The following is a 26,086-nucleotide window of genomic DNA, read 5'->3' as shown; positions in this document are numbered from 1 at the left end:
CTCATTCACAGACTCTAATTAGGTTTAAAGCTCTAATCAACTGATAAACAAAGCACAGAGGAGTAATTATTGCTTAACAGAATCTAAATATTACAAATCTTGATGATGTAAAAATAATAATATAATTAACTTAAAAAATAAGCAGGAACAGAAAGGAATGTGGGATACAGAATAAGTACACTAAATTCCTTATCTATCATAGCAGGAATCAATAGATTTTGTCCAAAGATAAGATATTAGGAAGTAGAAGTAAATTGTTAAAGGTTACAGGAATTACTGTGAGAATAACTAAGGGGTTATTCTTTACCAATAGGGGATCCTTTAAACAAACTTAAATCATCCATATGATGGAATACTATGTAGCTATCAGAAATAATGAGATAGTTCTATATATGCTAAGAAAGATGTCCACTGTGTAATATTAGGTGGAAAAAGTAATTTATAAAACAATGATCCCATTTATGTAAATATGTTATAAGTGTGCATACATCTACATGGTACATAGAAAACAAACTACAGAATTGAGTCAGAGGAGATGGAAGGAAATATTTTCAACTGTATTTTATATATCTATATATTATTAAAATTTTTATAATGATCATGTATTTTTTCCTTGTAAAAGTTATTAAATTAAATATAAAAATCCACTTCATGAAGAAAAAAAAGTAATACTGTGCTTTCCTTCCACTTTCTACAGTCAATAATACTCTAAGAACCATAAAATGTTCTTGCATACAATATTAACTTTTATTTTCTCTCCTTTCTAAACTTATCGTCTAGTTGCTAAACAAAAACAAGGCCAGTGCTTTTCCTAAGTCACTACCTAATTATAGTATACCTTCACTTTGCTTCTCAAGTGGACATTGTTTTATACCACTTAGGGCCTTCAGTTTTAAATTCCATCAATAAAAACATGCTGGGAATCCCAGCAGTGTGGCTGTTTGTGTAAGGAGTTAGTTTTCTCACATCAGGCCTACTCCCTTTCCCTGGGAGGACTCGTAGACCTACCAAGTCACTCCCCTTTTTACCTCTAATCTCTTCCAAGTTCTTAGATGAGCAGTAGAACACACTGCTCTCCCCTACCCCAAAGGCAGGTCAAACCCCAGCAAGGGCAGTGACCCCAGGGTATAAAGAGAAGAAGAAAATCCACCATTTGTCAGGTCAGAAAAGGATGTTACGGGACCAATTTGATGACCTTTTTGAGGAGAGGGAGGTGCAGATGAGCACACATGTTTATGTGTTGATACACACAGCCTGCTTATTTCATACAAATTTTTAAAAAATGGTAATAGTTTAAATAATGCTAAATCCCTTCTCTTTTTAGAGCCAAAGTATCAACAGTAAGTTTAGGTCACACTAGTTCCATTTTCTTTAACAACATTTTCACCAGAGAAAAATGTTAACAACGTTAAGTTTCACTATTAAGCATTTTGTGGGATTTCATTCTCTTTTCTCTCTTTCAACTTTTAACAAACATTTTTCAGGCTTTTCAACTTGCCCCGTTGAAAGTTTTCAATTTTCAGTTCATGGATGTGGGACCTCCATATGTACCCTCACAGTTTTTATTATATTAAACAATTTGGTTTCACTTCCAGGAGCATTCCTGCCTATTTGTGCCTGAGGAATGGCCAGCAAAACAAACACTGTAACTGACTGGGCGGGAGGATATGGGGGGCCTGCTGTAGGAAAAATAAATTTTTCTTTGTTTCTACTTTCAGCTTAAGTTTATAGAGATTTTACCATATTTTGTTTGCTCTAGATGAAATGTTCTCAAAGTTTATCATTGCTCTTCTAATATCATAGATAAGAAAACATAAAGATGAACCCAAGTTCTGACCTTCTCCATCCTGATTTCTAAATTTGAAGTTAATCTGAATCTTATTCCTATCCTAAATAATTTCTTTTTATAAAAGTATCTGTTATAAGGGCCTTATTCAAGAAAATTAAGAGTATTAAAGTAATTTTGTACTTAATGAAATAAATTGAAGGAAATTTGATAGTCAGACAGTAGAAAATTATCAGGGTAGCAAATTGTCACTTTCATTTCAAAACACAGTCCTTGCAAAGCTGTATAAATAATTTATTAACTTTCCTAGTTTTTCATGAAATGAAGGGTGCCTGAGCTTGAGCAGTTTTAATTGGGAGAAGGACTCTGCTGTGTGGGTGGAAAAAAGGAAAGGAAGGTGAGCAAGGCCTTCCTGATATGGATGCATACAAAGTACAGCAAAATGGGTGGCTAAAAACAACAAAGTTAATTCTTTTACAGATCTAGATCTGGAAGCCAGAAATCCAAAATCAAGGTTTGGCAGGGCCCTGCTCTTTCTTCTTGCTCTAAGGGTGAAATTTTCCTTGCCTCCCTCCTAGGTACTGGTTATTGTCAACTTGTAGACACATCACTCCATTGTTTGCCTCTATAACCACATGCCGTCTTTACCGTGTGTCTGTACCTCAGTGTCTAAATCTCCCTCTTCTTAGAAGGACATCAGTCAGATTACATTTAGGACACACTCTAATCCAGTATGGCCTCATCTTAACTTGATTATATCTGCAAAGACTCTATTTTCAAACAAAATCACATTCACAGGTTCTAGGTGGACATGAACTTGGGGGGACACTACTACTCAGCCAGTGCAGGTGAAGAGGCAGGACAAGATGGGAGAATGGCAGTCCCACAGCTCCTGCGCCGAGCACAGAGGCGCCCTCACCAGGATCGCTGAGCGAGGCCAGACCTTCAGAAGCTGCTCCAGCCTTGAGCAACTCCAGAAGTTGACTAAGGCAGATTCTCAGATTTGTTGCTGGAAACCAAAAGGGTTCTGACCAGTAATGGGGATGAAAGCACTGAAAGCTTTTAGAAAAGGCTGCACTGTAGTACACTCGCTATTTTTATGCGTGGGACCTGGATAATGTGAGACTGAAGACTTTACTGGAGTCATCCTACCTGCCAAAAAGGGCATTCAATATCCACTACTTGGATCAATACCAGACACATGGCAAACTCACACTGCAAGCAGAGAAGAGCAAGGAGGAGGAAGGCAAGAGGAGGCTGTTCTTCACTCATCCTTTTTTATTAATGTAACAAAAGTTTCCTGACATATTTCCCACAAGGAGTCACAACCTCTGCCCTCACAGTCATTTCCATTCCAAGCCTGTGCATGTTTAAAGCTCTTATACTGATGCCCTCTCCTTCTGTATCTTTCATCAGAATGCCTGCTTCCCATAGTGTGACACTAGCAGATTGCCTCTGCATCAAGGCAGGGCCTGTGTGAACCCAGGGACACGATGAAATAGAAGGAGCAGAAGCTCACCACTTCACCGCACACTTATGCTACAAATCAAAGTGTCTTCCCTCATTTCCATTAGTTAGTCATGTTATCCACCTGCTGTATTCCCAGTCTTAGGTTTAGAAACGAACCAGCTGAACTAATGATCATGTATCTAACAGAATCTTAACCTAAAATCTGCATTCATTAAATTTTCATTTCATATAATAAGGGGACAGATTGGTATCCTTCAAGAATTTTTGCATTTATCTGTTTCTTTGGTCTTCTGGCCATGATAGAATTCTTAAGCAACTAGAAAACAAAACCAAATAAATATGAAGTTGGGACTTTCAGATATTGGACACAGGCAGTGTAGGAGTGTGATCTCTGAGGAAAAGGAGACAGGCAAGGTGGGCTCTATAAGTGTCCCAACTCACTGCTTGAAGAAGGTATTTAAAGAAAATGACTAAAATGGCAAATGATTTCATTGTTTGCTTAAATAATCTAAAAGAATCAACAGAAAAAGGAGTAAAATAAATAAGAGAGTTTCAGAGAGTGACCAGAAAAAAAGATCAACATATAAAAATCAGTAACTTTACAACTGTAGCAATAATCAGTTAAAATCATAAAGATAAATAAAGTATTATTCCTAGTATGAATACAAACTGTCAAACATCCAGGAAAATACCAAACCAAAATATCAGGAAAAAATCATTAGGTCAAGAAAACTCTACAACTGTATTATAGGGCATGAAAATAAACCCAAAAAGTTTTCTTATGAAACCTGTAAAGCAAGTTTAAAATTAATTTTAAAAGAAAATGCATGGGGTAATTAATTTTTAAAAAATGAATGACAGAATTATTAGATATCAAAACCAACTAAAGAGCACTAGTACTAATAAAATCTATGTTATTATGGTAGAAGAAAAATAGATCAGGATTAGAGAATGGAGTCTAGACATAGACACAGTTATATATTGAAATTTAACATATGATAAAAAAAGAATTTAGATCATAGATGGAAGAATGCATTGGTCAATAACGAAGTCAACTGAGTCACCATTAAATAATATAAACTACATTACCACATCTCAGAGTCTCCAAATGAATTCTAGATGGATTAAAGCCCTAAACACAAAAAATAAAATAACAAAGGTCTAGAGGAAAATACAAGAGAATATTTTCATAATTTGTACTTAGAAAAGATTTCCTGAACAAAATACCAACCTAGAAAACATAAAGCAAAAGACTGGCAGGTTTATTAAATATTAAAAACTCCTGTTTGACAAATGATACTATTAACAAAGTTAAAAGAGAAGTGACAGTCTGGGAAAAAATATTTGCAACACATATAGGAAATGAAGGATTGATAGTCATAATACAGAAGTTACTCCTACAAATCACTATTACAATGATAAACAACTACAGTAAAATAGACAAAGCGCATAAACAAGAAATTCCTGGAAGCACTAGTGACCAATAAGCATGTAAAAATATGCTCAATGCCAAGGTAATGAGGAAAGTGCAAATTAAAACACTATATCATTTTTCACCTTTTAGAATGAAAAACTTTTAAAGGTCAGTAATATCTAATTTTATAGAGAGTATGAGAAAGTGGGCATACTCATGTACTTATTGATAGGAATAACTGCTCCAGTCAGGAGAGAAATTTTGTCTGTTTTCTCATTTACTCATTTATTCATTCAACAAATATTGGCACCTAGTTCATATAACGTGGTGGGCTAGGACCTTGAAATACAGCAGTGAACCAAACAGACAGAAGTTCTTGGCCTCAGGCAGCGGGCATTCTAGAGGAAGAGATGCAGGTCAGAGAAGGTAACAACTGGATATGTAGAATAGGTGGTTTTAGTGCAAGAAAAATATATAGATCACAGTAAAGGGGTTTGGAAGTGGTAGGGTTAGGAAGATGCTATTTTACATAGGGTGGAGGACAAATAGGAGGACCTCACAGATAAGGTGAGGGACGATCTGACTTGAAGTAGGGAATAGTCATAAAGCTACCTTTATGAACAACTAGACAGTAGGAATGAGATGCACCAAGACTCCATGGTGGAAAACAGCAGGCATAGGCATACGACTGGAGAAGGGAGAATGGAAAGGAGAATGATGGCATTTAAGACTAGAGAGAAAAGGGGTGGGAACCATTTAGGCCATGGAAGTCGTGGTCAAACGTTCAGATTTTACTCTGACAAAAACTGGAAGTCACTGGAGGATTCTGAGCCACAGAGTGATACAGTACTCTCACATTTTAAAAAGATCACTCTAACTGCTGTTTAGAGACCAGATTCCTAATGGGCACTAGTTAGGAAGCTATTGCAATGTGTGTATATGCTCAGTTGCTCAGGCATGTCTGACTCTGCGGCCCCATGGACTGTAGTCTGCCAGGCTTCTCTGTCCCTGGGATTCTCCAGGCAAGAGTACTGGAGTGGGTTGCCATGATCTCCTCCAGGAGATCTTCCCAACCCAGGGATTGAACCCATATCTCTTGCATTGGCAGGTAGATTCTTTACCAGTAGCACCACCTAGGCTAGGTCAGAAACCTTGGCAGCCTGGGCTACAGTGGTGCAGTGGAGGTGGTAAGAAGTGGTTGACTATGGATAAATTTTGAAGATAATAGGATTTATTAATGGGTTAAAAATAGAATGTAAGAGAAAGAGAGATGTCAAAGGGGACTCTAGGTTCTTGTTCCAAGCAACTAGAAGCTAATATTTACTGAGATAGGGAAATATGTGGAAAAAGTAGGTTATGAGGGAGATGGGAAAGGTTAAGTAAAAATGAGTTAAATGCGCTGCCTCATAGACACGCAAATGGAATGTCAGGTTGCTGGATATAAAAGTCTGAGGTTCAGGGACATGATAGGTGCTAAAAATACAATTTCAAGAATCATCAGTACATACATCGTATTTACAGCTAAGGAGGTGGGTAAGACCTCCTCAAGAGAGAGTCTAACTGTTGAAGAGAAGTCCCAAGATTTAGCCCTGGGGTACTCCAGAGTTGAGCTATTAGGAGACGAGGAGGAAGCATCAGAGGAAGCCACTAAGGAGTCATTGAGAGGTAGAAGGAAACCACAAGCTCGGTGTCCCAAATGCCAAAAATAGTTCAGGAAGGGAGTGAGGATTGGGGCAATTCTGCAGTATCTCTGAGAACGTAAAATGAGCAGACCTTCTTATTAAGTAATTTACTTAACTATCTGTTCTACAGAAATAAGAATAAGTACACATAAAAATTGTTTTGCATGGATATTTACTAAAGTATCATTTGCCATAGAAAATTAAATGCCCATAGGTAGAGGGAAGCTTAAAGTACAGTGCATCTGAACAAAAGAACAAAATATAACAACGGAAAAAAAAACCTGGCAGATGGAAATTATTGATATGGAATGACCTCTGGATATTGTTAAAAAAACAAAACAAAACTTTAAGAACAATCATATGGAATGACTGATTCCACATATATGGAAAAAGAAAACATTACATATATGTTACCTGCAGAACAAGCAGGATAGTATGATGACAGAAAGCATGAGTTCCAAATCAGACTTCCTCAGATATAAATTTGGCTTGTTACTGTGGATTAATTTAACTTTTCTTGGCCTTCCTCTCTTTTATAATATCCCTCAAATGGTGGTTCTAAGGATTAAATAAATATACAAAAGAGATCACTGCCCAGCGATAGTAATCACTCAGTAAGTGTTAGATATGACTAATGTCTTGATAGTATATACTATAATATATAATAACCATACATATAAGTGCATAGGAAGTAATTCTGAAGTTTATTCCCCAGACTGTTAATACTGGTTTTCTCTAAAGAGAAGTTCAGGCCTAGGAGTTGGCAAGGAGGTAAGAGGTAGCTGAAAGGCACGTAAAACATTTTGACATATTATGTGTGTATATTACTTAAATTTTTAATAGTATACCAGTACAGATTTTTACAAAAGTATATGTGCATTTCCTGTGAAATTTTTAAACTTTTTTTTAATTTAGAGAAGGAAAAAGAACAGTGAACATTTATGGATCTCAAAGGCTATTTACTATAATTTTTATTCAGCTGACACCAAAAAGATAAATCAAAGAACTGGGATAATGTGAAGCAGGCAATATAACTAACATTTTCTAGCCATTTCCAAGAAAGATACACAGACATGTGGCAATAAAAATAGAAAAGACAGAAGAGCCTGAATAAAATGAAATAAACGGAAGAGAATAAAATCGAGCGTAGATTCAGAGTCTGGGTCTACCCATTTAGACAAACCTAAAGCCCTACCTATCACACCTGAGACAGGCAGTCACCTAGTGTCTCCTGACACATTTCCAGTGACACAGACAGCATGTGTCACCTCCTATTAACCAAATATAGTCCTCACTGGTCCTACTTGTCTCATCCGAAGTAATACAGATTTAAGACTCTATCTTCACTAAGACTGGCTCTTGGCTACATATTCTGGCCCTACTGTCTTGCCTGGGCCAGTCCAGCCCTGCGCCCTGTGGGCAGGGAGAGCATTCCAAACCATAGGTTGCTACAGTTGCTCCGAGTCTGAAGCAAATACAGCTAAGACTCTTTCCATTTAATGACACCAACAGGTAGAAAGGTTTAGACAATGTGGATGTACAACTGCATGACTTCTGACTTTGACTAAATTCTGCTTGGAGAAACAACAGGTATTTGCAGGAGACAAATTCTAAAGCACATTCCATGTAGACTCAACTTAACTCTTGTACATAACTCATTTTTCATCACCTCCTTCTTTGTCTTCAGTATAAACCCTTCACCAGCTCCTTCTCAGACCTTCCCAAGGTAGAGCTCACTGCTTCATGTATGGCTCTGCCTCTAATTACTATTTACTGCATTTGCATGTGTTTTTTTCTCATTATAATGTCATTAGAATGCGAGGGAGCCTGGTTGCTAGGGCAACCAGGAGTGGTGAATGCACGGCACAGCCTTTAATGAAAACTTAACCCTACTTCGTTTAATTCCCACTGTGTTTTTTGGCTCACTTCACTTTTGTGGTTGCAAGAATGGAAATATCCTGCAGTTACCCCTTCTTATGCAGTGCTGCTCCAAGGTCTTGGGAGCATTTGTGTTGCCCTGAACATTCTAACAACACTTTATACTTCTCATAACTAACCTTGAAAACTTCCTCTGATAGCAATAAATTCTCCTTCTGATCAACAGCACTCACTCAACATAGTTCTTTAAATATCTGAAATAGTTTATCTTTCTCCAGACTAAATATTCTCAGGTTTTTCAAATTCATTATGTTTACTGCAGTCCTTATTCACCTAGTGGCCCACCCATGAAAACATTCTAAATTATTCGGTTGGGACCAAACTCACTCCTTCCATAGCATCCTGCCAATCCGGGAACCTTCTCAAAATAAAACAGATTAATTTGACATGACTTCTTTTTAGCCAGCCTACAAAGGTATGCTTATCAAAGCTAGGTATAACAATAATAATGGCTTATCAGATGATCAAATCAAGACTTAATTTTTTTTAAAATCTCAGTCGGGTAAAAATAAGATGATACTTAGCATGAATAAAAGCAAAATCCTAAAACTAGGCTCAAAAATCCAGTACAGGAGCTCTTGCTTAACAGCAAAGTACACAAGAGATAAAGATGCCTTCAGGTTCAATCAAAGCCCAAGTGTGACAAGCTGTCAGGAAGGGATTTCTTAGAACTCAGTTTGAAATTGTTATACTTGCAGGATAAGGTAAGGAGAACAAGGTCAACAATACTGCAGAACTGTTTTAAGAAAGTAAATCTTGTATGAACCACCAACTAATGACTACAAAAATCTATTATTTTCTGGCATCACTGTCTTTCATATTATGAGGAAAGACAGAATCCGTGGGGCCAGCCGCTGAAGTAAGGCTGCCTGAGGAGTTAGAAACAGCAGGAATTGAGCTCTCACTTCTGATGGAACAGACTTGAAGAGGGGAACCCGTGTGAATGCTATTGTCCAACAAAGCCAGCGGCAGTGATAGTAATGTTCTCTGTGCCATCCAAAATGGTAGGCAGTAGCCACTTGAAATGCAACAAGTCCAACTAGGAAACCAGGATTTTCATTTTATTTAACTTTACTTAATTTGAATTTCAATTTGAATAGCCACATTTGGTTAGTGGCCACCACAGCTACATAAATGATGGGCTACTACAGAATAAATGTTCTGATAATAATAAGATCAGACTATTCAATAGCTTTCCCCCAAACAAGCAACTGAAGTGGGACCCAGCAACATCTGATTGTAATCTCCAGGGAGGCCCTACTATAGCATCCTTTGCAGGCCACATCCTCTACAGCAAAAGGCCAGGCCATAAGAACAATCTGTCTGAGACCAGGGGCAGGAGTTTAAACGGAGATGGGTAGTTAGGATCACTATGGACTTGAGAAACAGTATGGCATAGAGTTAAGTACACAGACTTGAAAATCACACTACTGCTGCTAAGTCACTTCAGTCATGTCCGACTCTGTGTGACCCCATAGATGGCAGCCCACCAGGCTCCGCCGTCCCTGGGATTCTCTAGGCAAGAATACTGGAGTGGGTTGCTGTTTCCTTCTCCAATGCATGAAAGTGAAAAGTGAAAGTGAAGTCACTCAATCATGTCTGACTCTTAGCGACCCCATGGACTGCAACCCACCAGGCTCCTCCATCCATGGGACTTTCCAGGCTAGAGTACTGGAGTCGGGTGCCATTGCCTTCTCTACTACCTGAGTTCATATCCCAGTTCTACCTTGAATAAGGATGACCTCAGTTTCTTCATCTATAAAGTAGGGATAATAACGAGTACCATTACCAACCAGTATCAAAAAATAAATAAATAAATAAAACCCTTAGTTAGAACCTAATACAAAGTAATTGTCAATGAGTATTTTTTCTAAAAAGTAGGCTTCTCCTTGAAGTGTTAACTTACTGTGATCAATCCCCATGAGTGAGTCAGAGGAGACTAAGATAACATATTTTTCCTTCCAGGCCTTTACTCTTCTACATAATTTAGAAACTATCTGAATAGCAATTTGTCTTAACCCAGCTTAGTCTGGTTCATCAACCTTCTGCCACCTACCCATTCTGCCATACTACTGTGAGCCCTTATCCCTCACAACAGGAAGACATAAGACACTGCACATGCCCAGCTGGTAAATATATATATCCTAAACCTTTACCCTCTCTCAGTCCTTGCTTTTTACTCCATTGTCTGATAACTCTTAGATATTGAATTTGGGACCCATCATAGTTGACATTTCTGCCTCAGCCTTCCTGTCATATGATTCAATCCAGTGCTTCCTAACCCATTTCACATCATAGACATAAAAATTCATATTTGAAAAGTATAATGAAGTAAACCGAGGGATATTTAGTAGTGTCTACATGAAACCTGGTCAAGAAATCTTAAACATATTTTCTTTATACTATATAATTATTATAGTCAATTCCTATTCCTACTCCCAGCCCCAGGCTAATCTACTTTCTGTCTCTATATAAAGGAGTATTTATCACTTTTCTCCAAATGATGGAAACTCCTTTCTCATCACTAACCAGAACTTCGATGATTCAAATCTAAACTGGACTTCAAAAGTGTCAACATCCAGTAAAACAAATAGACCTTCCTTTACTTTCATCAACAAATGAAATGTGGAAACTTCTTATGATAATATGAATAAACTGTAAATACAACTGAAATCACACTCCTTAACCAATGAAGCAGGTTTTCCTTAAATATACAAGATGTTGCTCAACTTGTCTTAATAATTATTCTTTACTATTCAAACTGTGACACTGACTAAATGGTGGTAGCTTAGTCACCAAGTCGTGTCTGACTCTTGTGACCCCATGGATTGTAGCCCACCAAGCTTCCCTGTCCACAGGATTTTCCGGGCAAGAATACTGGAGTGGGGATTTCCTTCTGCAGGGGATCTTCCCGATCCAGGGATCAAACCCAGATTTCCTGCACTGCAGGCAGATTCTTTACCAACTGAGCTACCAGGGAAATCCTCTAGCGACACTGACTAAATACTACAAGTGAAACTTTATTAACTCCTCATTTCCAAGGCTAAATTTTTGACTTGAATCCATAAACTTTATCAGTATATGTGAATACATTATCATGAGGTCCTGGTAATTTTCTACTAATTAGGTTCATTCTTTCAGCTAATTAAGTTTTTGTTTTTTGTTTTGCCACCCTGCATGGCTTATGAGAGCGAGGAGTCCTAATCACTGAACCACCAGGGAATTCCCTAAGTCAAATAACTATCTTTCAACAAATTTTCAAAGTAAGAACTGCTTACCAAAAAAAGTTCCAATTTTCCTTCTAGTTCATAAACTTTGACAAAACTCTTCACTGGACATTTACTGGCCTTTATTTAGTATGAAACAGTGGAAAGTCGTATTTCAATCCCATTTCTTCACATGAAGCTGAAAACAGATGTGAGTGAAGCAGCTTCAGTTACATTAGATTCTCCCTTTTCATATGTGAAACTCATATACAGGCAAACTTTTACACAAAGACTTTCTTTTTGACTAAAACATCGTATTATTTGAATCTCAGTGTTTTCATAACTCTTGATGTGCAACCATTATACCCTCCTGTCACTGCAGTCATTCTACCAGTAATACAAATTCAAGCATGTTTCCATAATACCTTATTTGTTTCAAAGTATGAATTTACCACCTGCAATATTTCATCTCCAGTAATTTGTTTTGGTACTTCTTTACAGAGAACCAATATTCTTCTTAGCATTTCTCTTTAGGAATTCTTACTGTGCTGGAATTTGGCAGGCAACCCACTCCAGTACTCTTGCCTGGAAAATCCCATGGACGGAGGAGCCTGGTAGGCTACAGTCCATGGGGTCGCTAAGAGTCAGACACGACTGAGCGACTTCACTTTCACTTTTTACTTTCATGCATTGGAGAAGGAAATGGCAACCCACTCCAGTGTTCTTGCCTGGAGAATCCCAGGGACGGCAGAGCCTGGTGGGCTGCCATCTGTGGGGTCGCACAGAGTCAGACACAACTGAAGCAACTTAGCAGCAGTGTGTAAATTCATTAATCTGCAATAAAAGCTCATTTGATTTAATAATTATCTGGATTAATTTTGTCTTTATGCCATCTGACATAGCATCAATACATTTACAAATATTATCATCTGATAGTGCTACCTCTACCTCTTTTGCTTTATTTGCACAAGTTTCCAGCCTGGCTGGTCAAATGAGGGCTTCCATCCTAGTGAAAGGCAGTTTGGCTTCAGCTTTTAATGATGTGACCACTTAACTGTTTTGCTTTGTTTTTTACTTGACCTAAATAAATTGATATAGTTTATTGTTAGAAACAATCTCAAAAGTCTTGATTTTTGCATTGCTTTTGCAAAATTTAAGAAAGTTCCAGTCTTTTCCTGAACAGGAAGAGTTTCAGGGGTGAAGTGTCAGTGCAGTTTATGTGATATCTTGTCTTCATCTGATAACTTTTCTTTCTAGGAAGGCATTTAGGCTAAGGGCAAAAAAGTTACAGAGCACCCACATCAAAGGTGGAGATGATTCTCATTTCATTACCTAATTAGTGACTTCAAGTTTTTTTGATACTGTATTTCTTTGTGAAACTGATGGCTTTCCAGCTCTAATAAAAAGTTATCCATTAAGATTGAAAAATAAGTACAACACCTGTAAAATTTAAATATTCTTTAAATATTATGAAAGTGAGAGTGTCAGTCACTCAGCTGTGTCTGACTCCATGATCCCATGGACTGTAGCTTGCCAGATTCCTTTGTCCAGGGAATTCTCCAGGCAAGAATACAAGAGTGGGTAGACATTTCCTTCTCCAGGGGATCTCCCCGACCCAGAGATCAACCCAGATCACCTGCATTGAAGGCAGACTCTTTACTGTCTTAGCCACAGAAGTCCTTAAATATTATGATGAACTAATATGTGAACTAATATTAGAAGAACTAATAGGGCCAACAGGCTTTTACAACTACATAAAATCTACTTACAGGAATAGGAAATCTATGCTAATTAAAATGTTTTAAAAACAAACTTCATGTAAACTCAAATGAATAATCATTGCCTTTTGTTCACTCCAAAAAATTAAAACTTTGAAATATTTGAAAAATATATATAATGCATAAACTGGTATATGATTAAAATATTTTGACTATTTTCTGAAATGAGAAAGCCTTTTAATGAATCACCTTAATTAAATTACATTATATTATTATCTAAATTTTTTAAAACATTTTTTATTTCCAAAAACATATTTTATTATAAAATTCTAACAAGAATGTGATTTTGGCTAATTATTAACACCAAAAGCAAAAAATAAGTAAGTAAGCAAGTTAAAAAGCAACAAAATTAGTGTTTTATTTAGTACCAGTTAATATGAGAAAATGATAATAAAAGTAATAAAAATGATCTTATATAAGCTCCAAGTCAGAAAAATTATAAAATGATGATGATGATGTTGATACCAACCTAAATTGAAATTAAAATTTAAATATTTTATATGCATTAAAAAACAAAATTTTAAAAGATGGAAGCAACTGAAATATCCATCAAAAGATGAAGGAATAAATAAAATATAGTCTATGTACAATATTATTCAGCCTTAAGAGGAAGAAAATTATGACATATTCTATAACATGAATGAACCCTGAAGACATTATGCTAAAGCAAAATAAACCAGTTGTAAAAGGGCAAATACATTCCACTTAAATGAGGTAGCAGTCAAGTTCATAGAAAAGAAAGTAGAACGGTGGTTGCTTGGGGCTGGGTGGAAGGAGTTATTTTTTGAGTAAAGAGTTTCAGTTTACTAAGATGAAAAAGTTCTGGAGAAGGGTGCTAGTAATGACTGTCAACAATATGAATGTACTGAATACTACCAAACTGTACTACTTTCAGTTGAGTACAGTACAATTGAGCAGTTGTGTCCAACTCCATGCGAGTGCACAGACTGCAGCACGCCAGGCTTCCCTGTCCAACACCAACTCCCAGAGCTTGCTCAAATTCATGTCCATCAAGTCAGTGATGCCATCCAACCACCTAATACTCTGTCATCCCCTTCTCCTCCTGCCTTCAATCTTTCCCAGCATCAGGGTCTTTTCCAATGAGTCAGTTCTTCATATCAGGTGGCCAAAGTATTGGAGTTTCAGCTACAGTATCAGTCCTTCCAATAAATATTCAGGACTGACTTCCTTTAGGGTGGACTGGTTGAATCTCCTTGCAGTCAAAAAGACTCTCAAGAGTCTTCTCTAACACCACAGTTCAAAAGCATCAATTCTTTGGTGCTCAGCTTTCTTTATACTCCCACTCTCACATCCATACATAACTACTGGAAAAGCCATAGCTTTGACTAGACAGACCTTTGTTGTCAAATTAATGTCTTCACTTTTTAATATGCTGTCTAGGTTGGTCATAGCTTTACTTCCAAGTAGCAAGTGTCTTAATTTCATGCCTGCAGTCACCATCTGCAGTGATTTTGGAGCCCCCAAAAATGAAGTCTGCCACTGTTTCCATTGTTTCCTCAACTATTTGCCATGAAGTGATGGGATCAGATGCCATGACCTTCATTTTTTGAATGCTCAGTTTTAAGCCAGATTTTTCACTCTCCTCTTTCACTTTCATCAAGAGGCTCTTTAGTTCTTCTTTGCTTTCTGCCGTAAGGGTGGTGTGATCTGCATATCTGAGGTTACTGATATTTCTCCTAGCAATCTTGATTCCAGCTTGTGCTTCATCCAGCCCAGCACTTCACATGATGTCCTCTGCAAATAAGTTAAATAAGCAGGGTGACAATATACAACCTTGACATACTCCTTTTGCTATTTGGAGCCAGTCTGTTGTTCCATGTCCAGTTCTAACTGTCACTTCCTCACCTGCATACAGGTTTCTCAAGAAGCAGGTCAGGTGGTCTGGTATTCCCATCTCTTTCAGAATTTTCCACAGTCTGTTGTGATCCACACAGTCAAAGGCTTTGGCATAGTCAATAGAGCAGAAATAGATGTTTTTCTGGAACTCTCTTGCTTTTTCGATGATCCAGTCGATGTTGGCAATTTGATCTCTGGTTCCTCTGCCTTTTCTAAATCCAGCTTGAACATCTGGAAGTTCTCAGTTCACGTATTGCTGAAGCCTGGCTTGGAGAATTTTGAGCATTACTTCGCTAGCATGTGAGATGAGTGCAATTGTGCAATAGTTTGAACATCTTTGGCATTGCCTTTCTTTGGGATTGGAATGAAAACTGACCGTTGGCAGTTCTGTGGCCACTGCTAAGTTTTCCAAATTTGCTAGCATATTGAGTGCAGCACTTTCACAACATCATCTTTTAGGATTCGAAATAGCTCAGCTGGAATTCCATCATTTCCACTAGCTTTGTTTGTAGTGATACTTCCTAAGGCCCACTTGACTTCACATTCCAGGATGTCAGGCTCTAGGTGAGTGATCACACTATCGTGATTATCTGGGTCATGAAGATCTTTTTTGTAGTTTTGGGCCACTTAAAAATGGGTTAATATTTTTTCCCATAATTTAAAAATATTTTAATGTAAATGCTAAAAATGTTGTATCTTATGTTTTACATACTTTTGTTATTTATCACAACTTTAGGAATTTTTAAAAGCTTACTAATAAATATATCACAAGCTTATAGTCAGACACACTGGAATGACTCCAGGTCTAATGTCAAGGGTATGTATAACATGATGTGAGTACTACAGAGAACTTCCAGGCCACAAGTACCACACCTAAAGCTTTTGGGTCCAAAATAATCAGTGAATTTATAGAGTTTACATAAGGAGCCATTCAAATGGAACTCAAATATCATTCCAATTACTACAAATTTCTGAACAAGTATACAAAACACAATGACCGTAGTATCTTGAGTTAACCCGTAGCCTGTGCATGGCAGAGCAATGTACATGGCATGGCAATTAGGAAGCTCTGATCTAGTAAGTCAACTTTCAGCTCCTGTATCAGTTTATCTCCCTACCAAACTCAGCATATATTCTTGGACAATCCTCTGTGTAAGTCTCATCCCAGCTCAATCAGGGATTGAGACCTACGCTTCTTGCATGCTATGCTCAGGACATCTCCCTTATGGCACACCCCATTCTCAAGGGCAGAACCCAGAGAATGGCTACCAAAAAACCAATGTATCATAAGCAACCTTAACAGAAACAGTATTTGTAACAAGGTGAATGATATGACCTTCTAATTGTAAACCCCTATTTCTATGACCTATGAACATTGTTATGACTTGAGGTTATATAACACATAAATCTCAACTTTATGTTCTGATTTCTTGTCCAGGTATCAGCAATGAATAAAATACATAAAAAGAGGCATGCCTCATAATGATTTTTAGTAGCACTAAATACACTAAGTAAAAGTGAGAAGTAAATGAAACTTGTCAACTGATGCTTTTTCATTTCTACGTTCTTCTTTGTTGTCAAGGCCCACATTATATCCTATTACGGTGGTCCAAAGTTTTGGCATCAAAAGTGCCAAAAAGTACACAACTCAACTTTCTCTGTTCTTTTCCTTCCTCCACCTAAAACCTACTGTAATTTTTTTTTTCCTTTTTTTGGCCATGCTACAGAGCATAGGCAGAGGAACCAGAGATCAAATTGCCAACATCCGTTGGATCATCAGAAAAGCAAGAGTTCCAGAAAAACATCCATTTCTGCTTTCCTGAATACACCAAAGCCTTTGACTGTGTGAATCACAACAGACTGTGGAAAATTCTTATAGAGGTGGGAATACCAGACCACTATATCTGCCTTCTGAGAAATCTGTATGCAGGTCAAGAAGCAACAGTTAGAACTGGTCATGGAACAACAGACTGGTTCCAAATCGGGAAAGGAGTATGTCAAGTCCGTATAACTTATTTGCAGAGTACATCATGGGAAATGCTGGGCTGAATGAAGCACAAGCTGGAATCAAGACCACCAGGAGAAACATCAATAACCTCAGATAAGCAGATGACACCATCCGTATGGCAGAAAACGAAGAAGAACTAAACAACCTCTTGATAAAAGTGAAAGAGCAGAGTGAAAAAGTAGGCTTAAAATTCAACATTCAGAAAAGTAAGATCATGGCATCCAGTCCCATAACTTCATGGCAAATAGATGGGAAAACAGTGGAAACAGTGAGAGACTTTATTTTGGGGGGCTCCAAAATCTCTGCAGATGGTGATTGCAGCCATGAAATTAAAAGACACTTGCTCTTTGGAAGAAAAGCTATGACCAACCTAGACAGCATATTGAAAAGCAGAGACATAACTTTGCCGATAAAGGTTTCACCTAGTCAAAACTATGGTTTTTCTAGTAGTCACGTATGGATGTGAGAATTGTACCATAAAGAAAAGCTGAGCACCGAAGAACTGATGCTTTTGAAATGTTGTATTGGAGAAGACTCTTGAGAGTCCCCTGGACTGCAAGGAGATCAAACCCGTCAATCCTAAAGGAAATCAGTCCTGGGTATTCATTGGAAGGACTGATGCTGAAGCTGAAACTCCAATACTTTGGCCACCTCATGTGAAGAACTGACTCTTCAGAAAAGACCCTGATGCTGGGAAAGACTGAAGTCAGGAGGAGAAGGGGACGACAGAGGATGAGATGGCTGGATGGCATCACCGACTTGATAGACATGAGTTTGAGCAAGCTCCGGGAGTTGGTGGTGGACAGGAAAGCCTGGCATGCTGCAGTCCATGGGGTCACAAAGAGTCAAACTCGACTGAGTGACTGAACTGAACAGAGCATACAAATCTTAGTTCCCCAACCAGGTATAGAAAGAACCTGTGTCCCCTACAATGAAAACACAGAGTGTTAACCACTGGACCACGAAGGAAGTCCAAATCTACCCTAATCTTTAAAAATATATTTTTGGCAAGGGCCTACTTCCATTTGGACACAAGATCCTAGTCAGGTTTTTCTTATTAGATTTTCTTATGAGAATATCAACACCAACTTTCACTCAAGGGTCACTAGAGCATAAGGACCTGCTCTTCATAGGAATCAGAATATCTCCACTTCGGGACTTCCCTGGTGGTACAGCAGGTAAAAATCCTCCTGCCAATGCAGAGGACTTGGGTTCAATCCCTGGTCCGTGAAGATTCCACATGCTGTGGAGCAACTAAGGCTCGCGAGCCTCAACTACAGAGCGCATGTGTCACAACTACTGAAGCCCATGTGCCTAGAGCCTGTGCTCCTCAACAAGAGAAGCCACCTCAATGAGAAGCCCACACACCACAAGGAAGAGCAGTCCCTGCTCACTACAACTATAGAGAGCCCACATGCAGCAACAAAGACCCAGTACAACCAAAATTAAATAATATTTAAAGAATATTTCCACTTCAGGTTCCACTTTCCAGCACTTAGCTCATTAACCATTCGATGTCATCAAGCTGTTTTGTTAGGGTATGGGAATTACTTTTTACTCAAATTTTAATATCTAATGTTATATAATGGGGCAAAAGGACATAAATCAACATTTGAAAATCTCATCTTAGACCAAATGGTTTTCAAACCATCTGTGGTGAAAGATCAGGATTTTTATTTCCAATCTGTCATAGACATACTTTTGTGAAAAACACTAAAAATGAATTACCAGGAAAAAAATAAAAATTAAATTGAAAAATCCAAAGCATACAAAATATGAGCCCCAATTTAAAAAAGAAAAGAAGAAGAACTATTTTCTAGAGTATTTTTAGGTTCACAGCAAATTTGAAATGAAGGTACAGAGATTTCCTGTAAATCCCCTGCCCTCACTCATGCATAGCCTCTCCCATAATCAGTATCTTTTTTTAAAATTATATTTGACAGACATAAAATTACTCTGTCAAATTACTCACAAGTTTCTAAGTACTTGTTTCCAATTTCTTTACTTATCTCCTTGCACTGGTATCAATACAGGACCACACTGAGTAGCACTGCCTCTCTCATCCCAACCCAAATATCTACCTCCATCCTCTCACCAGAGTCAGACAATCCTCCCCATAAAGACGCACGAAGATAGAGAATGCCATATGCTATGGTTAGTGAGGAAGCCACTTGGGGTATATACACATCTGCCATCTATAGATTTCTAATTCATAGAAGATGATCCTTTTTCATAAGCCATTCACTAATCGAATATACTTTCAGGTTTATGAGAGTAACACAGTCTAGGTGTTTTACATACGCCTTTCATTTTGAAACCTCTCATTTTTTTAGGGTAGTTAAAACCCATACTCTGGTTCTTGATTATTTACATAATAAAGATCCATTTAAATGCACATGCACTACACCCTCCTGAAGTCAGCAGGAGGTGAACATGAAGATCTGAGACCAAACAAAACATCTCTGTATGTGTGCAAAGCATGTTTCCATTGTGCAATTGCTTTACAAATAAGAAATAAACACTGGGTTTATAAAACTTGGAAGAAACGGTTTAATAGCTTTGACTGTTTTCCATTACAGGAAAATTTACATGCTGAAAAGTAGCAAAAACCAGTGCAAAAGAACAAACAGTGGGTGCACTTCAAGGGCTTGCCTCTTTCCAGAATCAGGAGCAAAATTGGGTTTTATTAGCTGTTTCATTAAGTTTTACTTTGAAGAAAAGCAAACAGTGAAGGCATATGTGCAATATCTGATGAAAAAGAGATTTTATTCTAAACAGTCTCTGTACAAAACTCATTAGTGTAACATTAAATGTGAAGACTTGTCTAACAATTTAAGGATAATTTTACTCATTTTGTTTATAATTTCTAACACAGTTTATTTAACATATTCTAATCTTTAAATCACCATGTGTACTAAATTAATACATTAAATCTGTCTTTTCAATGACATTTTGCAATAAATATCTACAGCAACTGTTAAGGGCAATTAGTATATGAAGTTTGTACCAAATTTAACACCTAAAGATAATACAGCTGGATACTGATAACTTGAAAAATTCATGAAAACAAAACAGTTCATCTTAATCAAACTCCTAACTATAAATGCTTTTCTTTATTACAAACAGACCTTTTAATAAAAATCTAAACATAGGTGTTATTATAATCCAATATCTAAAATCCAAGCATCTAATACTGAAATTATTAAATAAAAGCTTTTTCCTCAGAGCAAATTTAGACATGCCAGATATTCATCATATTCTCACTGGAAGAATTTGCTCAACTGCTATTTTTCCATTTCAGGCCTAGGTGTTTTTAAGAAGCAACTAAAATTTCAAAGTAGGAAGAAAAATACATATATCCCAGTTCTCTTCTCTCAGCTACAAAATAACATGGGCCTCTGGTATAAAGCAGATTAAACTTTAGCTCCTAACTGAGTTAGATGAATTCAGTATTAAACTGCAAGCTGAGGGTTAAGTTCATAGTCTTTAGAAGCAGACACACATTGGTTCCAACCCTGACACTGCCTTTTACATAAAGACCAGGTAACCTTGGACAAGTGACTTAGCTTCTCTAGGCCCCCATGCCTCATCTGAAGTAGATACAATAACTGCTAACTCAGAGATGTTGTGGGGATTAAAATAAATGAGATATTATATGTAAATAACAGCACAATGATGGTGCTTTGAAAATGGACTTTCCTCTTTAGAAAAAAAATTTTACTCATGTTAATCAAAATAATTTAGTACATAATTTAAAAAGTCAAACTGTACTAAAAAGCAGTTATAACAAAAATCAGTAACCCCCTTTTTACTCCTCCCCATTCTCTGGTCAGCCTACCCAGAGGCAACCTCTTATAACTTTCCTTGTTATACCTTCTGCCATTCATCTCCAAATTCCATACATTTTCTGTATATGAAATTTAGATACGACCTACCGATCTATTGTGTAGATTACATATATTCAAATTCAGTGTGACCTCCCAAATTAAAACATCAGAATCTTTAAACAAAGACTTTAAAGGCTGGAGCAAACTCAATCTTTAAATATTTAAATTAAATATTTAAAATTATTTAAATATTTAAATTAAAATTAAATTCTAAAATTTAATTTAGATTAAAATAAAAAATTTTAAAAATATTTAAAGATTAGGGTAAACGCATACATTAGAAAGACTATACAGAAGAAACAGTCTCTGTCTTAAGAGCCTATGTAGTTCAAATCAATTATAATCAATGATTAAGGGGTCTACTTCTCAGAGCAGAAATATGAAATGGACTTATTTTTTTCCAGTAACTGCTCTTAGCACTCCTGTGTGGAATCTTCTTTCTCACCTGACAAGTGTTGCTGATCAACTGACTTTGTTGTTGTTGTTGTTGTTGTTCAGTTGCTCAGTCAGGTGCGACTCTTTGCAACCCTTAGTGAGCCCAATTTTTTACACCTCCCTATATCGTTGTCCTTCAGCAGTGCCTTTGCACACTGTCTCTGAGCTTGACCCTCCCAAGAAAAGTTCAAGTGGAGGTCGGAAAGAGTGCTTGAGTGTTCCTACTTTCTTCACTTCGACCCTAACCACTGCCATGAGGACAAGCTTGGGCCAGCCTGCCGGAACACAGAACCAGGCTGAATCGCCCCTCTTTGTGAGGCCCTCTTAGACAAGCCAGCTCCCAGCCAATACTCAGCAGGATTGTATTGAGTTGGCAAAAAAAAGTTCATTGGGTTTTTCCATGAGATGTTATGGAAAAACCCAATGGAACATTTTGGCCAATCTAGTACATACCAAAGTAAGACCTGTGGACATCAACTTAGCCTACCATAGATCAGCAGAATGGTCCAGCCAATTGGAAGATTTTTGAGAAATAATAAATGGTGGTTGTTTTAAACCACTAAGTTTTATGGTGATTTATTATGCTGTAATACCTAAGTGATAAATTGTTGCTATTGTTGTTGTTTAGTCAACAAGTTGTATCCAGCCTCTTTGTGACCCCATAGACTGTAGCCCACCAGGCTCCCCTGTCTACAGGATTTCCCAGGCAAGAATACTTGAGTGGGTTGCCATTTCCTTCTCCAGGGGATCTTTCAGAACCAGGGATCAAACCTGCATCTCCTGCATTGGCAGGTGGCTTCTTTACCACTAAGCCACCAGGAAAGCCCACAACTGATAGATTAGGGATCCTTAAAAACAATTTGGTCCCATTCTATACTTTTCAGATGCTTTCAGTTATTAGAATTTGAACCTTCAGATAATTAAGACTCAATCTTATATTATTTTTGCTATTTTGAAGATTTCAGGCTCAAAATGAATTTGAAGCTCTTCTTTCCTTGCAGTTCAACCCACACTCTCTGCAGCTTAGAATGGAGAAAAGAAGTGTTGTCTTGCTCAGAGAACCCTGCCCTCACTACTTCTTCCAGAAGCCTATGGCTTGAAAACTAGAAGTAGGAAGGAAGATCTTCCCCTTACTTAACTGTATGCAGTCACAGTCCTCTCCTTGTTGTCTGCTATTGCTCCTCTGGCTGACACTGACTGGGTGTCACTGCTCCTGCAAATGGCAGGCATGTAGCGGCTAGCTCCTTCATGAGTGATTAAACAGGCTCTTCAGAAGACCCTACAGGGACATTTACCTGATCTAGACAGTAACTATCTGTCCTCTTCCACTGCTGAGGTCCCTCTACCCATCCTGGCCTGAGCAGGACAAAGGAAAAATAGGTTCAGCACAGCTACTCTATGAAGTGACCATATTAAACAGTATCCTCTGCCCCCCATTACTACCATCAATTCCCTTTAGTCCTGCTCCAGCAAAAAAAAAAAAGAGGCAGATCAGCAAGTCCATGGATAAACAAATGCTCAACCAAACAATGAATGACCCTCCTCCCAACTTGAAAGTACCCCCCACTCTTTACAAGTAGTTCTTTGGGGAACTAAGAGAAGTTTGGGAGGGAGGGAATCATTTCTCATTACAAACTGTGCACTTCTACTCTGCTGAATCCTATTCTCATATTGGGGTAGGGTGGAAAATGCCAGTTCTTCAGGAATGGTTTCTCTGAGCAGTTTCTGCAGGCAAGTTTCTGGCCCCAGTGGCTAGTAGAATATTCATAGCTATCCAAATATAGAAAATTAGTTACTCAAAGTCTTTTGTCCTCAGCTTGGGGCCTTAGCTGCAAATCGGGAACAAGATAAAAAGGTCCCACTCAACACACTGTTACATGGTTATTTTAAAATCTAAAGTATGCATTAAATTCTACTATACTGCATATCATTATAGAAAATTCCATTTATACAGAAATGCCAGTTTTATTAAAAAGACTGCCCTGAAGAGGTTATTTGAATGATACTTATTAACTTTTTATGTAAATTTTATGGTGTTTTCATGGATCCTAATTCATCAATTAAGGGATAAAAGAAGAACACTGGCATTTTTTTTTAATTTCTCATATTTTTTCAAATAAAACTTTTTGTCTAATAAAATTCTTCAAAGTGTAGATATTTTTTCCCAGAAAGTCAGATATTCAATCATTCATTTAGCAAATATGTTAGTGTATCTACTTTATACCCAGTGATATTATAGCTGCTTTGGGCATATCCGCAAATAAAGATCTCTGTCCTCACAGATTGAGCAGTGGGAGAGAGGCATTAAACAGTAAACATGACATGTGCACCTGTAGCTGACTTGTGCTGATGCGTGGCAGAGGCCAACACAATACTGTAGGGCAACTGTCCTCTAGTGGCAGAGAGTGAGGAGGAACTAAAGGGCCTCTCGACGAAAGTGAAAGAGGAGGGTGAAAAAGTTGGCTTAAAGCTCAACATCCAGAAAACTAAGATTACGGCATCCGGTCCCGTCACTTCATGGCAAATAGATGGGGAACCAGTGGAAACAGACTTTGTTTTTTGGGGCTCCAAAAACACTGAAGATGGTGGTTGCAGCCATGAAATTAAAAGACGCTTACTCCTTGGAAGGAAAGTTATGACCAACCTAGACAGCATATTAAAAAGCAGAGACATTACTTTGTCAACAAAGGTCCATCGAATCAAGGTTATGGTTTTTCCAGTAGTCATGTATGTGAAAGTCGGACTATAAAGAAAGCTGAGCATGGAAGAATTGATGCTTTTGAACTGTGGTGTTGAAAACTCTTGAGAGCCCCTTGGACTGCAAGGAGATCCAACCAGTCCATCCTAAAGGAGATTAGTCCTGGGTGTTCATTGGAAGGACTGATATTGAAGCTGAAACTCCAATACTTTGGCCACCTGATGCGAAGAGCTGACACATTTGAAAAGACCCTGATGCTGGGAAAGATTGAGGGCAGGAGGAGAAGGGAACGACAGAGGATGAGATGGTTGGATGGCATCACTGACTCAATGGACATGGGTTTGGGTGGACTCTGGCAGTTGGTGATGGACAGGGAGGCCTGGCGTGCTGCGGTTCATGGGGTCACAAAGAGTCAGACACGACTGAGTGACTGAACTGAACTGAACTGTCCTCTAATAACTGTATTTTGTTCTATGCTTCTCAAAAAAAGAGTCTAAAAAAATAAACTCACTGAAGGAATTTTTTAAAAAAGGTAAGTTACAGAAGGTGACTAATATTACGAGAAAAATAGAGGAGGACAAGGAAAATCAGGAATAAGGCTGTAGGTAGGGAGACCAAGTAGTTTGAAATGTTGAATAAAGTGGTCAGGGAAGCCTCAGTAAGAAGGTGACATGTGAGTGAACACATGGGATGGGAGGACAGAGAAATGGGAACAGTTAGTCATATCTGGAAGAATGTTCTAAAAGAAGGCCCAGTCAATTCAGAGACCACTCCCCAACCCCCACCCTGCCCAGGAGGTAGTGTTTTTCTGGTGTGTTTGAGGAACATCAAGAAAGTCAGTTTGCCTGGATGGTTGTGAATGAAAGGAGGGAAGTAGGAAGTGATGTCAAAGAAGTAAGAGAGTGGGGAGGGAGCAGATTACAAAGTTTACAGGCGACTTGTAAATGCTTTGGCTTTCACTTAGAATTGAGAAGTGACTGATACAATATGACTCTCATTTTAAACAGGTTATACCATAGGAATATAAGGGTGGAAGCAGGATGATGGTTAGGTGGTTAGGAACATAATTCTAGTTAAAGTTGATGCTTCACCAGAGCAGTAGCAGGTGTGTGTGTGTGTGTGTGTGTGTGTGTGTGTGTGAGTCATTCAGTCATGTCTGAATGACTCTGCAATCCCAGGGACTGTAGCCCTCCAGTCTCTTCTGTCCACGCAATTCTGCAGGCAAGAATACTGGAGTGGGTAGCCATTCCCTTCTCCAGAGGATCTTCCTGACCCAGTAATCAAATCCATGTCTACCAGTGCTGCAGGCAGATTCTTTAACATCCAAGCCACCTGGGAAGTAAGGGAGATAATGAGAAATGGTCTGATTCTAGGTATTTGAAAGTGGAGGCAACAGGATGGGGAATAAGAGAGAAATACAGAAGTGAAGGATATCTCCAGTAGTTCGAACAACTGAAAAAGTGGAACTGCCATCAGCTGAAAGGAGAAAGTTAGTCTGGGTGATAGTGGGTGAGCAAGTCTGGGAGGAGATTTATTAGAGTTTAATTTTGGACATGTTGAGACTAAGTGGAGGTAGAAATGTCAAGTAAGAAGTTGGCTTTATGAATCTGGAATTAAAGAGAGAAGATTGGACAAGAGGTATACATTTAGGAGTAATTAGCATTTGTTACAATTTAAATGATAACCTCCAGGGTCATGAGATTAGCTAAACAAGAGAACAGGACCTGAGCACTAACATTATGAGGTTGTGGAAAAATAAAAAAACAGAAAAGGAGACTGAAAAAGAATGAGGAATAATTTAGGCAGTAAACCAAGACAGTAAGGATACCAAATGAATATATCAAGGAGAAAAGTATGATCAATCCTTGTCCAATACTACTGAAACAACAAAACAATCTACCACAGTTTAGCAGCAGTAAACTTAGAG

General features: G+C 38.0%; 1 protein-coding gene across 3 annotated transcripts in view; it reads right to left on the bottom strand.

Annotated features, from left to right (window-relative positions):
- The window catches only part of ATG10 (autophagy related 10), a 254,085-nt gene that overhangs the window by 191,645 nt on the left and 36,354 nt on the right, over positions 1–26,086 (bottom strand). The window contains exon 2 of one of the 3 annotated variants that reach the window (XM_061151951.1): positions 11,569–11,695. The exons of the other annotated variants lie outside the window; for them this stretch is intronic. The gene's annotated coding sequence lies outside the window, so the exon portion shown is untranslated. The remainder of the gene's footprint in view (positions 1–11,568; positions 11,696–26,086) is intronic. 3 annotated transcript variants of the gene reach the window in all.

This window comes from Dama dama, chromosome 9 (genome assembly GCF_033118175.1).
Source record: "Dama dama isolate Ldn47 chromosome 9, ASM3311817v1, whole genome shotgun sequence".
Classification (NCBI taxonomy): Eukaryota; Metazoa; Chordata; class Mammalia; order Artiodactyla; family Cervidae; genus Dama; species Dama dama.
Note: the sequence above shows the minus strand (reverse complement) of the source record. Positions and strands in the feature narration are given on the sequence as shown.